Source organism: Tupaia chinensis, unplaced genomic scaffold (genome assembly GCF_000334495.1).
Source record: "Tupaia chinensis unplaced genomic scaffold, TupChi_1.0 Scaffold000416_1, whole genome shotgun sequence".
Lineage (NCBI taxonomy): Eukaryota > Metazoa > Chordata > Mammalia > Scandentia > Tupaiidae > Tupaia > Tupaia belangeri.
Window position 1 is genome coordinate 411513 of NW_006159921.1, and position 17968 is coordinate 429480.

The following is a 17968-nucleotide window of genomic DNA, read 5'->3' on the forward strand; positions in this document are numbered from 1 at the left end:
CAACTATCTAACTATTAACATAAACATGGTTATAAAGTAGAAGATTAACTGGTTTTACAGGTTCAGATATAAGCTGCAATGTAAGACAAGTACACAAGCTGTGAAGTATGTAACTTAAAATGAACTTGGTTACAAAACAACTCTATTAATTTTCATTTCTTCCAGACTTTGACTTTAATAGTTACTTTTACTCCCAGAACTAATAGAGAATGGTAAACATAAGTGGTCCCTAAAAACATTCAAAGAAACTGTAGGCAGGACTAGCAGTTAGCGTAATGGCTATGTTGCTGGACTCCCATGTAGATGACAGCAATTTGAGTCCTGGACCCCGTGGCATAAACTCACACCAGGCACATGTGCGTGCGTGCCCAAGATCCCAAGAGGAGAATGGAGAAGGGACTGCAGTGTGACCATCCCCCCAGGAGTGATTTCTTGCTTTCTCTCTGTTTGTCTGGCGAGCACATGCATCCTTATAGCAAAAACCTCTACAAAAAAAAAAAAAGAAAAAAAGAAAAAAAATGTAAAAAGAAACTGTAGGAAGATTCAAGGGAAAACTTATATATATCTATTTTTCATAATGAGGATTTTTTTTCATTTTTGCTATACTGCATATGCATGTTGGAGAGAAAAAGAAATTATCCCACAGGAGGAATAGCCATTTTGCAGTCCCTTCTCATTCTCCTCTAAGGATTTTGGGCACAAATGCCCAACATGTTTTACAAACTACTGGGTCCGGGACTCAAACTGCAAGGTGGGTCATGTAGGTCCAGTTAGGATCCTTAGCCTCCAGTAAATGCGATCACTAATACCTTCCCAGGAATTGGAGAAAATATTCCAGAGTGCTAAATGTATTCCTAAAAGCAACAAGTTATCCTCTAAACTCAGTCAATACAAATTCTACCTGAATTCTACCTTAGGAAATAACTGCCAAGCCTTCAGCTAAAGCAAGTTTGAGTTTCAGCTATTACAGTTTAAGTGCCAGTATATGAGAAAGTCAGAGTAAAAATATTACAAAATGTGAAGGTAAAAGCAAACAAAGGATGTAAACCACAGATATTACTAACTGAACCTACAAATGAGTCTAACAGATTCCTTCCTAGCCCTCAACTTCAGAGGCAGGCACAAGACAATGGTAGGGAAAAAAAAGGGGGGGGGGCCGACAGGTGGCGTAGTGGTTAAAATGCTGAACTCCCACGTGGCAGACCACGGTTCAAGACCTGGGCCTGACAGCTTAAAACACACTGGGCACGTGTGCAAACAAAATCCCGAGAGGAGAATGGATTGCAGCATGGCCACCCCCTGCACCTCTCCACCCAGGGAGTGATTTCTTGTTTTCCACCTGTCTCTGTCGTTCCAGCAAGGGCACGTGCCCTAAAGCAAAAATCTCTGTTCCATAGTCTATAATTAAGTTTCTGTAGCATAGTTCACATGGTATTAAACTTTTATAGTAGACTAAGAATATCTTATGGTTAGTATGAGTTGTTTTGAAAATAAAACTTGGTCCTGAATGGCTGACTGCAGTTCAAATCCTGATCCTAATGACTTGGAAATCGTCAAAGTAAAAAATGCATTTAATACACACAACCTACCAAACATCATAGTTTAGCCTAGCCTACCTTTTACATGCTCAGAACATTAGCTTACAGTTGGGCAAAACCATTTAACACAAAGCCTGTTTTATAACAAAATGTTTAATATGTCATGCAATTTATCGTATACTACAGTGAATATGAAAAACAGAATGATTTTATGGGTACTGAAAGTATGGTTCCTTTCTTTCTCTCTCTTTTTTTAAAGTTTTCTTTAGGGCATGTGCACTAGGCAGAGAGACACAGAGAGAGAAAGAAAAAAATCACACCCTAGGGGGATGGGCACTCTGCTATCCCTTCTCCTCTATTCTCCTTTTGGGATCGTGCACACTCATGCGCGAGTGCCTACCATGTTTTTAAACCCACCAGATCCAGTTTGGTCCAGGTCCAAATCTGGGGAAATCAGTCATTTTTGTGTATCTGTTTCTTCATTTGAAACCTCTGAGATGATAGTACCTACTTCAGGGTTACAACAACGTAACATGAAGTGCTGAGAATAATGCCTAACACACTATAAGGGCCCGATAAAGGTGTGCTATTAGGACTTTTGATGCTTCAGTACTTCAGACAAATTCAAAGTTAGTTTTTTTGCGTTTGCATTTTATTATCTATTTAATTCAGCTGTTCATAGGTTGGCTGAAATGTTGGGTGTGAACTTTTTTTTAACTACTGATAATAACTGAGTGGTCTCTGGGTGCTTAACTTACTCAGATACCATGAAATGTTCCTCACTTTTATTTATTTATTTTTTTAAGAAAAAGAAATTACACTTTAAGACTTCTTATTCTTCCCTTTGTCTAACTATGGATGGGGGGGGGGAAATGTTCATGCTAAGTAACTTACTTTTTAAAAATCAATTTTAGGAGCATCAAGGAAAACTAAAGCTTTCTAACAAACTTGACAAATATGTCTCCACGCCTTTGCTGGATTTTCAAGAAAGATCATACAAAACAAAAACATAAGGTCAGTATCATCGAAAATTCTCTTTATGCTAAAGAGCTCAAGACTAAGAAATAGGATGAAAAACAGAACTTAGGCACAGCATTTCCATTCTCGATGTGCAGAAGAGTAGAAACCATCTGTCCCAAAGCCCCATCACACATACACAAAGTGAAAGTTTCCCAGTGTTTCTTAATCTACCCCCATCTTGGGAACCAGCAGTTAGCGTAATGGCTATGTTGCTGGACTCCCACGTAGTCAACCGCGGTTCGCATCCCAGACCCAGTGGCTTAAAACTCACGATCCCAGACCCAGTGGCTTAAAGCTCACGCTGGGCGCGTGTGCGTGCGTGCCCAAGATCCCGAGAGAAGAATGGAGGAGAAGGGATTGTGGCGTGACCATCCCCCCTGGGAGGTGGTTTCTCGCTCTATGTCTCTGTCTGGCGAGTGCACGCACCCTATAGCGAAAACCTCTCAAAAAAAAAAAAAATCTATCCCCATCTCACAATTATAGGTCACTGTATCCAACTATAAGTTCTTTGACTAAAAGAACTTTCTTAAAGGATGAAATGAAAGTTTCCCAGTATTTCTCAATCCATCCCTGCCCCACAGTTACAGGTCATTTTATCCGAGCCTAAGTTCCTTTTTTTGTTAAAGAGAGATTTCTGCTATAGGGCATGTGCACTCGCTGATAGAATTTTTAGAAAGTCATTATTTGGCAATAATCATAATAATTGATTCAGGGGAAAAAAATCAATAGATACTAAAACTAATAGATAAAATTGTGAGTCTCAAAATATCCCCCCACAAGATGCTAAAAAGGGAAAAGGAGATTTATGGTGGAGAAAACTTTCAGACACAACCTTTATAGAATGATCGAAGTTTTAAAATGACTAACAGTCAGTCAAATGAACAGCATGTGTTTCCTGACACAAAGCACTAAGAACACATCATTTCTGAAGTGCCCTGCCAGAATTATATAATCTGAATCTAATTATAATGATTAAGCAGATAAATCCAACTTGAGGGGTATATCCCACTGAAGTATATTCTTCAAACAATACCTATGTCTTGAAATACAAAGAGAACTCCAGATTAAAGAAACCTAAAGAGGGCCAGTCAGTAGTATGGTGGTTAAGGCAGCTACATCCCACACGGCCAACTGCGCAGTTTGAGTCCCAGATCCAGTGGCTTAAAAAACACACCAGAAGTAAGTGCATGCATGCCCAAAATCCCCACAGGAGAAAAAAAAATGGAGGACAAAGGACTGCAGCATGACCATTCCCCATTGGGGGTGCTTACTCACTCGCTCTCTCTAGTGAGTGCATGTGCCCTTTGACCAAAAAAAAAAAAAAAAAAAAGAGAGAAATCTGAAGGGATAGCCAAGATCATTCAACGCAAGTGTCACTGATCCTAGATGTTCTTTCTTTTCTATTTTTTAAAGACTTTTATTATTTAACTTTATTTATTTACTTATTTTTAAATTTGACCAGAGACAGACAGAAAGTGAGAAAGCAAGCCGCCAGGTCCAGGACTCAAACAGCGGTGGGCCAGCTTGCCGGAGGTAGAAAGAGAGGAGGAAAAGAAAGAAAAAGATTAAGGGGAAGAAAGCATTTCCCCACAGTGGGTGAGATCATGCCAAAATCCCTTCTCCATTTCTCTATCTTGCCTAGGTAGACACACACACGCACCTGGCAGGTTCTTCAAATTGCTGGGGTTGGGAACTGAACAGCAGTCATGTGGAATCCACTTCCCTTAACCACTAGATAACAAGGCCAGCCTCCTAGATTTTCTTTTAATATAAAGAGCATTACTGAACTAATAGATGAAATCTGAATAAAGCCGGAGATTACACAATGGAACTGTGCCAAAGTTAATTTCATGACCTTGACGACTGGGTGTGGTTTAAGATTACTATGTCATTCTTAATAACTACATGCTAAAGTATGTAATGATAAAGGGGTATTATATCTGTAAATTACTTAGATCCAACGGGCTGGAGGATATGGATTGTAGGCTGGCCAGACCCTGAGTATCGTGCATGCATGCACGTTTGCTCACTCTCTCTCCATGTGTGCATATGCACTCTCTATCATAAATAGTCTTCTAAAAAAGGTAAATATAGAGGGACCAGCAGATGGCATTATAGTTTTCATCACTGGACTCCCAAGTAACTGACCATGGTTCGAGTCCTGGACCCAGTGGCTGAAACCTCACACCGAGCATGTATGTATGTGTGCATGCCCAAAATGCAGAGAGGAGAATGGAGAAGGGATTGTTGTGTGGTCATCCCCCCTGGGGAGTGATTTCTCACTTTGCCTGTCTCTCCAGCAAGCGCACACACCCTATAGCAAAAATCTCTATTAAAATTTTTTAAAAAAGAGAGATAAAAAGGAAAAAATAAAATGTAGTAAAATGTTAATTAATGAAGTGTATGTGGGAAATTCTTTGTACTGTTCTTTCAACTTTTCTGTAAATCCAGAATTGTACAAGAATATGCTTTTAAAGAAAATCCAGACATAACCAAAAGCAAAATATAGAACTTATTTAGATCCTGATTTAAACAAATCCTTTAACATTGAGGGACAACGAAATAAATCTGAATATGGACTGTTTTGAAATACTGAGGGGTTGTTAAATAGTGGACTATAACAACACTACAACTATAAGAAAATGTCTTCAGGACCAGCAGTTAGTGTAATGGCTATGTCGTTGAACTCCCATGTAGTCGATGCGGTTAGAGTCCCAGATCCGGTTACTTAAATTCACACCAGGCACATGTGCGTGCATGCCCAAGATCCCGAGGGGAGAATGGAAGAGAAGGGATTGAGGCATGACTATCCCCCCGGGGGGGTGATTTCTTGCTTTCTGTCTCTCTGGCAAGCACATGTGCCCTATAGCAAAAACCTCTCAAAAAAAAAAAAAAAAAAGTCTCCATTTTCTAAATATTCATGCTGGAGTATTCAGAGATAAAATGTAACAATAGCTTGAATTTCTTTAAAATATTTAAGAAAATGTTTAAAATAAAATGGCCCACCCCTGGCAGTGCAGTGGGAGTGTTTAACGCTTTATGATATAGGAAGCTCAATTCCCAAGCTGACCTGTACACACTGGGTATGCACTCTGATGATCCTATCCTGGCTGGCCAGGAAAGGTTAAGAGTGGAAGTGGAGCTGTAGTAAAAGGCCCTTGTAAGATAGATAGGAAGAACACAACTTGAAAAGGTAAAGGCAGGGACCTGCAGTTAGCGTAATGGCGATTTCACCAGGCTCCCACGCAGTCGACCGCGGTTCGTGTCCCGGACCCGGTGGCTTAAAACTCACGCCGGGCGCGTGTGCGTGCGTGCCCAGGATCCCGAGATGAGAATGGAGGAGAAGGGATTGCGGCGTGACCATCCCCCCTGGGGGGTGATTTCTCGCTTTCTGTCTCTATGTCTCTCTCTGTCTGTCTGGCGAGCGCACGCGCCCTACAAAAAAAACAACATGAAAAGGTAAAGGCAGGGACCTGCAGTTAGCGTAATGGCGATTTCGCTGGGCTCCCACGTAGTCGACCGCGGTTCGCGTCCCGGAACCGGTAGCTTAAAACTCACGCCGGGCGCGAGTGCGTGCATGCCCAAGATCCTGAGAGAAGAATGGAGGAGAAGGGATTGTGGCGTGGCCATCTCCCTGGGGGGGGTGATTTCTCGCTTTCTGTCTCTCTCTGTCTGTCTGGAGAGTGCACATGCCCTATAGCAAAAAACCTCTCCCCCCCCAAAAAAAAAGGTCAAGGCAAAAAACTAGTCATAGACTAAGTAGAGCCTGCCTAATCAGAACTAAGCAAGAGGTTGCTGCAGTGTCCAGTATGGTAGCCACTAGTCACATGTGGCTATTTAATTTTAAGTTGATTCAAATGGCATATAAAATTCAGCTCCTCAGGTACACTAGTCACATTTCAAGAGTTCAAAAGTCACATGTGGTTAAAAAAAAAAAAATTCTATCAATGTGTAGTTGTAGCACTGTGTGAGCTTTTCTTTAGAGTCTGAGAAAAAGAAAAGGCAAATTTCTTTAAAATTAAACCATGGCGGGACCAGCAGGTGGTGTGGTGGTTAAGGTGCTCGACACTCCCACGTGGCTGACCACGGTTCGAGTCCCGGACATGGTGGGTTCCCTTCTCCCTCTTTCCTTCTCTGTGTCTCTCTCTGGCCAAATTAAAATAAATGAATGAATAAATAAAATTAAATAAACTTTAGAAAAAATTTCAACCATGGCAAATATAAAGGACAGGGCCAGCCAGTGGTGTGGTAGTTAAGGCAGCTGGATTCCAGATGGCAAATTGTACAGCTGGAGTTCTGGATCCTGCAGCTTGAAAAACACGCTGGGCATGTGTGTGTGCATGCCCCAAATCCCGAGAGGTGAATAGAGGAAAAGGGACTGTGATGACTCTCTCTACAGTTGAACTTTCAGGTTTCTGACTCCATACATTTGTAGGAGGCCTTTTTTCCCCCCTTGGAGAGGTTTTTGCTATAGGGAGCGTGCACTTGCCAGAAAGAAAGAGAAACAGAAAGTGAGAAATGACCCCGTGTGGGGATGGCCACGCCACAATCCTTTCTCCTCCATTCTCCTCTCGGGATCTTGGACATACACGCACATGCGCCAGGTATGAGTTTAAGCTGCCAGGCCTGGGACCTGAACCACAGTAGACTACATGGCAGTCCAGCGACATAGCCATTACACCATCTGCTGGTCCCTATAGGAAGCCTTTAAAAATATAAAAACAAAAAAATCCTGGAATTTTCAATGCTAGCAAGCAGAATTAGAGTCCAAGGAAAAGTCCCTAATGTCTCTTTTTCCTCAAAACCATCAACTTCCGAAAGGCTAAGGCACAGGGTTTGAAGGGACTAGGAATCTCACTAGGTGTGCAGATGTAGTAAGTTACAATTTCTTGAAGAACGTGGAAAAAAGAACATCTTGCTTCAGAGTTTGATAAGCTACCATTGTTTCAATTTCTAACATGTTCAACACTATCACAAAGCTTTTGGGAAAAAAGTGAACAACTGTAAGATAAATTTCCAATTCTAACACTGGTAAATGAGAAGACAAAGAGACTGGTCAGTACCCAGGTCTTTGTTTTTGTTTTTTTCTTTTTTAAAGAATTATCTTATTTAACATTATTTATTTATTTAAATTTGACCAGAGAGGACAGAGCGGGAAAGAGAGGAAGAGAGAGGGAAAGTGAGAAAGAAAGCTGCCAGATCCAGGACTTGAACCTCAGTGGTCATGTGAGAGGTTCAGCACCCTTAAACCACCACACCACCTGCCAGCCCCAATGTCCAGTTCTTAACCAGCTAAAGACGACTGTCCAACAGCCTAAAAGCTTTAACTTGGCAATCAAATACAATTGTGTTTGTGACTACAAATACCATATAACTAAAGGAGAAACGAATTTGCTTTGTGCTTAGTAACTTTAACCAGAAGTTCTTAAAGCTGATCAGACAGTAAGAATCTCATCAGAAATTGACTTCTCTGTAAGTATATCTGAACAGTTTGCTTCCTAACAAATGACTAGTAAATTCAGAATAGAACTCATTTACCAGCTGTCTCAGCTGAAAATCAAAATAACATTAACACTTGTGTTTATGACAGCATTACTAAGGACTTACGTGTCATAATTAGTGCTTGGCTTTACATTTTCCAGATCCTTCCTCGTTTCATGTGAATTGTGCAAATGTAAAGGAAGTGTGTATGAGTTACTGTATTTCAGATGAAGCTATTTTGTTAAGTGTTCTATATAGAACTATTTCAGTTACTCTTTCTGTAAGTGAATCTTGATAAGGAATTATTAGCTGTTCTTAATATTAACAAAGTTAAAAAGTCAACAATTTTAGACAGATTTGTTGATACCTGTGTATCATTTTGATGCCATTAATGTAATACAGGTATTTTTTAAGAAGGTGCTGGAAGATTTGGTTAACTTCCTATCCCAAGCATTTCACTGAGCATAATTTTCTTCAAAAGCTCCTAAACATCCTCCACCTTAACTATTATTAATCACAGTGAAAAAATGCTGATAACAGTCACTTCATTGAGCTTTTCCTGGAAACTGGCAGAACGTCAAATAAAAAACTGCAGTTGCTGTATTCTACAGGAAATGAAGAAAAATGCTGAGAATGCATCATTCCTTTTAGTTCTTCTAACAACAGGATACCAGTCATTGTTTTCTGTGGGTTCCAGATTTCAAGCAACAAATAAAAATGTCTTTAACCCTTGCTGACACCACACTTAAATATACAGATTATGTTTTTACTTGATGTCAGCCTTTGAGAGAAGTACCATCTCTTAAAGAGAATTTCTGACTCTGGTCACTAACTCCAAAGCAATATATTCAGGAAGATACCATGTTAAGCATAAGGAATGTAAGATTCAACTACCAAGAGACTCAGACTTAAAAAAAAAAAAAATTTCCTTTTTTGGGGACCAGCAATTGGCATAATGGCTATGTCGCTGGACTCCCACGTAGTCGACTGTGGTTGGAGTCCCAGACCTGGTGGCTTAAAACTTGCACTAGGCACAGAGGAGAATGGAGGAGAAGGGATTGCGGTGTGGCCTTCCCCCCTGGGGGACGATTTCTTGCTTTCTGTCTCTCTGTCTTTCTGGCGAGCACATGCACCCTACATCAACCCCTCCCCCCCAAAAAAAAACCCATATTTGTTTTCCTATTTGTAATTAACCGCTGACAGGAAGTCTTTAAAAAAAAAAAAAACGTTAAATTTCACTCATTCTTAATTAATTTAGATGAAATATTACATCAATTAGGTTGATTTTGACCACACTACAGGGGAATACAGTGAAGTTTTTGGGCCTAAATCATGAAGATGGGAATGGCTTTCCAAGATGATGCCCTTTCCTGTACAAAGGCCACTCAGCTGGCACAAAACAACCAAATGCTACCAGAGCTATAATCAACAGGGTAGCAGAGGCAGGGAGAACACGATATATCTGCTATGGCTTGAACACGTTACCCCCAAATTCACATGTTGGGATTTGACTGTATGGATGTACTGTAAAGGTATTAAATCAAAACTTAATTCCTTTGCGGTATCCCAGGAGGAGGCCTGTTAGGTGGTGACTGTATCATGAAGGTAATGGTTTCATGAATGAAGTCTCTAGAGACCCTAGGCGTTCTAGCTCTCAGAGAAGAGGTTAGTGCTACAAAAGAGACATCACTGAGGATCTCTCCACGTGTGCCCACCATCCTCTGTGCTATCGGCCATGCTATAGTGCTAGGACTTGGACTTCCCAGACACCAGAATTATGAGTTTGTACATACTCTTCCAGCTTCTTTATAAAATCAGCCAGTCTCAGGTACTTCCATTAGCGGTGCAACATCAGACTAAGACAATATCCAAAATCATCTTTCAAAGATCCAGAAGAGAGGTTTTGAGGGTTCAAGATTATAATACGTAGGGTTGACTCAACTAAGGACCTTCGAAGAATAGTATTAATGTACCTGAGCAGAAGCCAAAGTTTCCTGGTAAGAATAACTAAAATATTCGGTCACTTTCCTTACTATTAAAGCTGTAAAGGTCCTGAGGAAACGTCACTCTATGACACAACTTTCAAACAACCTCACAAAATGTATTTTAGTAATTTCACTCAAAGACACAATTACCAATCTCACAAAATGTATTTTTAAGTCACTAAGCCCAGTGTATATTCATTTCAACCCATCACTATCGCATAAAAAATCATGTATTTTTCTACCCTATACTGAGAAACCTGCCTGGAAATAGGTGAATTTCCGATGCTGAATCACTCATTTTTTTAGCAAGGTCAATCATTTAAAGTTTGGTCAGCCTCCTAAGTACTCAAGGCCAGAACCATTTTATTTTATAATTGAATCTTTGGAATATTTTTTTGTCAAGTTAAATGCCACAAATTTCAAGTTGAAATGAATGATGAAATAACAATCAGCATGAAGTGTTAATAGGCTACCTTAAAATTATTTAACACTAACAAATTCAGGGAATTCAAAATAACAATAAAACAATTAAATGTTTATGATTTGTTTTCAATTAACACCTACTGAACATCTATTATTGGTCAATTTAACATCAATTCAATATTTTAAGCAATTTTTGTGTGAAACTGTCTCTTTTTTTCATTTTGTGTTAAGACTTTAACTGCCATTACTACTAAAGAAACAACCTACGGGACCGAAAATAAAAAAAAACAGGTTTCAGACTCAAAGGATCCTAGAGGTTTTATACAGCACTACTAAGAGGTTAAAAACTTTCCATCTGAAACCATTAAAAAACTAAGACTGCCTTGATTTTTGGGTCAAGGAGAGGTTGTACCCTGAATATTGGTAGTTTTTTTGTGGTGGTTTTTTGTTTTAATTCATGATACTAAAACTTCCCCACTCTTGTCCCAAACACCAAGCCCTTTTCTTTTTTTATTTTAAAGAGAGATTTTCGGTATAAGGCATGTGTGCTCGCCAGAGACACAGAGACAGAAAGCGAGTAATTATCTCCTGGGGGGATGACCATACTGCAATCCCTTCTCCTCATTTCCTCTCGGAGTTTTGGGCACAAATGCAAAAGTCGCTGGGTCCAGGATTTGAACTACAGTCGACTATGTGGGAGTCGACAATGTGGGAGTCAACATGTGCGAGTCCTGTGACATAACCATTACGCCAAGTCCTTTTTAATTTTCTTTACATATGAGGATGTTTCCATTCTAATTATTTTGGTTTCTATATTCTTACATTTGTAACCTATTCTATCACACCTTCCTTTTATTTAATTCTGGGATTACATCTCAATTCTTTAAAAAAAGTTAAGTTACTTTTCCACAGTGCATATTTTATTAGAGAGCCAATTACACTCTTAATTTTCTTCAGTATCAACTGTTTCTGTTTATGACAACTAGTTATCTACATGAGTCTTTCTATTCCCATTACAGCAACATTTTCTGCATGGCAGAGATGACAGTAACAGTTTTCTATCAGTTTCATTAGAGAAAAATTTCCATTATTTCTTCAGGTCTCTTCCTAGCTCTTTAACAGTTTTCACAAAATCACACATTTAAACAACTACGAGCATTCTACAGTAAACGAGGGGGTCCCTTCCATTCAGCATGTAACAGGTACACGGCAATTACAAAGGTAACATCAGGCAACAGGGATGTGTGCCGAGCTCAACATGCAGACTGCAAAACTTGGGAGAGAATACACAAAACCAAAATTATTACAAATACCCAAATAAGGCACTTATCTTCTCAATTCTCCTTATCGCTCCTTATCACTGCAGTTTCCAGAACGGAACTGGATTAGAGGACACGTGGCTACTGTCACCTGCAGAAGTGACTGCTTGTTTGCTGGTGGGAGAAATCCCTACACATGTTGGGGCCACCGAAGGTCTGTCCTCTGGGTATGTGGGAGAAACTAATTTTTTGTTCTACTCAGTCACATATTGTACGATTCAATTAAACCAATCCTCCAACATCTGAAAAAGTTTTTTTTTTTTTTTGAGAGGTTTTTGCTATATGGCGCGTGCACTCGCCAGAGAGAGAGAGACAGAGAGATAGAAAGTGAGAAATCACCCCCTAGAGGGGATGGCCACACTGCAATCCCTTCTCCTCCATTCTCCTCTCAGGATCTTGGGCACACATGCACACGCGCCCGGCCTGAGTTTAAGTCACCGGGTCCGGGACTCGAACTGCAGTCGACTATGTGAGAGTCCAGTGACATAGCCATTACGCTAACTGCTGGTCCCTGAAAAAGGTTTTGACAAATGTTGGAAAAGATCTGGTGAAACGGGAACACGCATACACTGCTGGTAGGCATGTAAAATGATGCAGTTGCTGTGGAATAATACGGCAGTCCCTCAAAAAGTTAAAAGAGAATTATGTACTGATATATATCTGAAAGACCTGGGGGGGGGAAGGTATTCAAATAAAATTTTGCACAGAAATATCCCTTAACTGTGGGGCGTACATTCCAAAACCCTCAGTGGATGCTTAAAAGCAAAGTGCCAAACCCTGTATTTTGTCCTCTATACACAAACCTATGATAAAGTTTAATTTATAAATTAGGCGTAACAGATTAACAACAATAAATTAGAACAATTACAGCAATATACTATAATAAAAGATGAATGTGGTCTCTCAGTATCTTACTGTACCACACCTATTTTCAGATTGCAGTTGACATTAGGTAGCTGAAACTGGGGATGGGGCAAGGGGGCTACTCTATGTGAAAGTTCATAGTAGCATTGTTCAGAACAGAAAGGGTGCAAACAATTCAAATGCCCACCAACTGAAGAAAGGTGGAAAAGTGTGATACAGCCATTATAGAAAATTATTATTCAGTCTTAAAGGAATGAAGTACTGGCAGCCTCTAGGGAGCTTCAGGATTGGAGAGTTCGGACTTTTAGCCCCACCCCAAACCTCTGGGGATGGGGGAGGGAATGAAGGTTAAGTTGATCACCAGTCATCAATGACTTATATTAATCATGCCTATTTAATAAAGCCTCCATAAAAACCCAAATGGGCAGGATTCAGACAACAACCATACAACTGAATGGAAGTTCATGGAGAGGTGAGAGCCTGGAGAGGGCATGGAAGCTGCTCACCCCTTCCCACAAGACTTGTCCTATGCATCTCTCCATCTGTATCCTTCAAAAGATCTTTTAAAACCAATTATTATTATATTTTAAGCTTTTTGTCTTAAGGCATGTGCATTTGCCAAAGAGGAGACAAAGAGACAGGGAGAGAGGGGAAGTGAGAAACCACCCCCAGGGGGGATAGCCGTGCAGCAATCCCTTCTCCATTCTCCTCCTTGGATTTTGGGTACAAGCACACATGCACCTAGTTAGTGTGTTTCAAGTTGCCAGGTCTGGGACTTGAACTGCGATTAGCCATATGGGAGGCCAGCACTGTAATCCCTATGCCACCTGCTTGCCCCCATAGAATCTTTTATAATAAACCAAATTCAGGAAGTCACTCTAGCAAATTAATCAAGCCTAAGGAGGGGGTTGTGAAAATCCCAACTTGTAGCTTGTCAGTCAGAAGTTCTAGGAGATTAGATTTGAGATTGCAGTCTGAAGCGGAAGGTAGTCTTCTGAAACTGAGCTCTTAACCTGTGGGATCTGACACTATCTCCAGGTAGTCTCAGAACTGAACGTGATCAGGGGACATGTGGCTAGTGTCACCTGCAGAAGTGACTGCTTGCTTGCCGGTGGGAGAAATCCCTACACATTCTGGGACCACAGAAGGTCTGTGCTCTGTGCATAGTGGGAGAAACTGAGTTTTTATTCTTTCTACTCACATATTGTCTGATTCAATTTATGCCAAAAATTTAAGTAAATTTATAAAAACAGAAAGCAGATTAGCACTTACCAGGAGATAGGAGGAGAAGAGGGAGCTTAACAGATATAGGGCCTCCTTTTGGGGTGATGAAAACGTTTTGGAACTAGATACAATTGATGGATACACATCACCATAAACATACTAAATACCACTGAATTATTCATTAAATTGTTTAATTTTATGTTACATGAATCTATGTCAATGAAAAGAGTCTTTTGGTCCTTGTAAACTATAAACTTTTGAGACCAGTAGATGGTGTAATGCTTCCATTGCTGGACTCCCCCAAAGTGGACCACAGTGGGTTTTTTTTTTTTTTTTTTTAAAGAGGTTTTTGCTATAGGGCGCATGTGCTCACCATAAAGACAGAGACAGAGAGACAGAAAGCGAGAAATCACACCCCAGGGGAGATGGCCACATCACAATCCCTTCTCCTCCATTCTCCTCTTGGGATCTTGGGCACGCATGCACATGCACCCAGTGTGAGTCTAAGCTACCAGGTCCAGGGCTTGAACTGCGGTTAACTACATGGGAGTCCAGCGACATAGTCATTATGCCAACTGTTGATCCCCACAGTTCGAGTCTTGAATCCAGCAGCTTAAAACTCAAGCCAGAAGACGAGCAGAGGGCATAATGGTTATGTTGTTGGACTTCCACATAGTTCACAGACCCGGTGGCTTAAAACTCATGGTGGGTGCGTGTGCATGCATGCCCAAATATCCCAAGGGGAGACTGGAGAAGGGACTGTGGTGTGGTTATCCCCCAGTGTGAGGGGGTGTGTGTAGGGGGATTTCTCACTCTCTATCTCTCTGGCGACCACACATGCCCTACAGCAAAAATCTCTCTTTAAAAAAAAAAACTATAAACACTTTAGGATTAGATATGCTGAGTGCATAATTTGAGAAGTCATGTGACTTAGTTTATATACACATTTAAGATTATAAAATCATTAACTTGAAATGTTCATATTTTAAATACCATGTTATGTGAACTTTAAATACACATTTTTGACATGAGTTTTCATTAGTACTAGAAAGTCCTATTACGAAGGGTATTTTTAAAATCATTATGGTATGATCAGAGGAATTTTATAACATGTCTCAAGTTTCTACCTGCATATTAGATTTGTTTTTGGATGTAATTGTGATTTCCAAAAACATACCCCTAATGGACTGCTTTTCAAAGTATATTTGAAATGCTTGCTTGTAACATCCAACAGTTGCCTCAGAGAGACTATCCATAGAGAAATATGCTAAATTTTAATTTCAACAATCCAGTTGATTGCAAGCCTGTGATAGCCTTCACCAAACACTGTTTGGTATTCAAAATACAACACTATGGAGATTTAGTAAAGGCTTGTAGTTTTTATTTTGGGGGGTGGGGGTGGAGGGTGGTGGTTAAATTTTTGCAAGAGGACTGGTACACTCACCAGAGACAGAGAGAAAGAGGGAAAGTGCAAAAAACACTCCCCATGGGGAATAGTCATGCTATAACAGCTTCTCCACTTTTCGGGATTTTGGGCACACATGCACCTGGTATGTTTTTCAAGTTGCTAGGTCCAAGACTTGAACCATGCAATTGGCCTCATGGAATCCAGCCACTTTAACCACCACACCACTGGCTGGCTCTCAGTAGGGCTTTTAATAGGGGAACTCTCTCCTAAAGGATATTTTTTGGTTAAAAAATAAACAGAAGCCTGCCTTAGATTTGCATAGCTCAACTCAGTTGATACATAGTATTGTAGAGAGCAGGCTTCATACTGGACTACCTTTGGTAGTTAAAGCCCCCTTTTCTCTGATGAGCAGCTAGTTTGAAAGAAATGAAAGCAACTCTTAAACCAATTCCCATTTTCATCTACTGTGATTCCCAGTTCCAACAGATGGGAGTCATCAAAAACTACAATAAGGAGCCAGCCCATGGCTTGGTGGTTATAGCAGGGAGACCCACACTTGGCCCACTACATGGTTCAAGTCCCAGCCCTGGTGGCTTGGAAAACATGCCAGGTGTGTGGTGTCCACAATCCTGCAAGGAGTAAGAGAGGCAAAGGGGTTGTGGTGTGGCCACAGCCCCCAGTTTGTACCTGTGTGCTTTCTCTCTCTCCTGCCGGAGCATGTGCCCCCAAAAAACTGTAATCCTTGGGACCTCTCCGGCATCTTTCTGAAGGTTTTTCCCTTTATATCACCAGAAATGGACTAGATGTAGAAAATGAAAAGGAGAAAAGAGTCTGGTGTACCCTCCAAGATCGTGACTTCCTTCAATAACTAGGAAACTGGTAGTTCTTTCTCTTTGTATTGCGTATATATTCAACTCAAGTGGATAAAAGGACACTCTATCCCAGGGTAGAAAAGAACTGGATATCTACAGGGGCTATTATATTATGCTGTTATCAAAAACACACACTGTAGTCTAACTTCACAATTGTCAAGCACTGTATCAGTAACTGAGGAAGTTGAAGCAAAGCAGAAACCTGACATAATCCAAAGAATAATGCTCAGCATGAATACCTGACACATTTCCTGGGAGACCAAATTGCAGAGCTTAAATTTTTTAATGTGACAAAAATGTGGATTTAGTGGAGTTCATTCCTGTTCTTTTAGAAATAAACTGTTAGGGGCCAGTAAGTGGTGTACTGGTTGGGATGCGGGACTCCCATGTGGCCGACTGTTGTTCAAGTCCTGGACTTGGTGGCTTGCTTTCCCGCTTTCCCTTCTTTCTCTGTCTCTCTCTGGTCGAATTTAAAAAATAATAACAAATAAAATTAAATAAATAAAATTTTATTAAAAAAAGAAACTGTAAAATCTGTTTTACTTCAGAAGTGAAGAAAATTCAGAACAGGAAGTACTAATATTATTGGCAGTTTGGCTCCCAAACACAATGGTCTTTCCTGAGATCACTCAAGTTTCTATTTCAAGCTTATTAGTATACATAAGAAAATATAAATTTACAGTAAAATAGAAAAAGTTTCCTGCTATCACAAATGGTTTCAGATGTTTGCTTTTATCATTAAGGAAAAATCTTCTGAGAAGAGTGCAGATAATCCTAGTTACAAATTAACCTTATCACAATCATCTACACAATCTTCCAGTGGGAACTTGGACAAAGCCCTTTAAAGAGATATCATCTAAGTAATTGTTTAAGGCAGAGAATACAAATAACAATTCGCTGGCTCCCACCTTTCTAATATTAAAATACTGCCCTAAAAACAAACTACTATGGGACCAGCGGTTAGCATTAACAGCTATGTCACTAGACTCCCATGTGGTTGACCGCAGTTCGAGTCCTGGACCTGGTGGTTTAAACTCACGCCTGGCGCGTGTAAGCGCGTGCCCAGGATCCCGAGAGGAGAATGGAGGAGAAGGGATTGTGGCATGGCCATCCTCCCTGGGGGGTGATTTCTCACTTTCTCTCTCTGTCTCTCTCTTTCTGGAGAGTGCACGCGCCCTATAGCAAAACCTCTCCAAAAACAAACTACTATGATGTGTGTATCACAGAACACTACAGCATTAATACAAATGACTGTAGTTCAAATTATACAGTTCATTTACCTGATGCGGCAATGTGCCACACTGAAAGAACAAGAGTTGAGGTCTGACTCCACAAGTTACCAGCTATGAACTTCAGTTCCCCCCTCCTCCAAATAAGGTTAACCTTACCTATCCAAAGGAGTCCTCTTGCTAATTAAATGAGATAAGCACAAAAATTACTTATTCAACAGAATTCTTGGCACCTGACAAGTGCTCAAGAACGCAGGTATTTTGGTTTTGTAGAGTAGATTTCAGGACAATTAAGATTTGAATATTTATTCCCTAGAAAGTATGACAAAACATTCTAAGCTTATGTTTTGCATTACACAAAAGAAGAGATTCCCAAAATGCAAGTCTGACAGATGGATTTGCATAATACATTCAGATCCAAGCTTCCAGCCATCCCTTCAAGCTAAGAGCATTAACCACAGGCATTTGGCCAAGAGGAGGGTGAGAAGGAGACACCTAGAGCTCTAAACTTTGCTATGGTTCACAAAGCAAGTTGATTTTATGAAGTAACTTTAGCTTGGCATATATGTAAATGATTTTAGAGAAACAGCCTCATTCTAACAAAA

At 40.3% G+C, this 17968-nt stretch overlaps 1 protein-coding gene across 2 annotated transcripts in view; it reads right to left on the minus strand.

Moving 5' to 3' along the window:
* Positions 1-17968, minus strand: part of CLTC (clathrin heavy chain) — a 78951-nt gene that overhangs the window by 50177 nt on the left and 10806 nt on the right. The gene's annotated exons all lie outside the window — the stretch shown is intronic.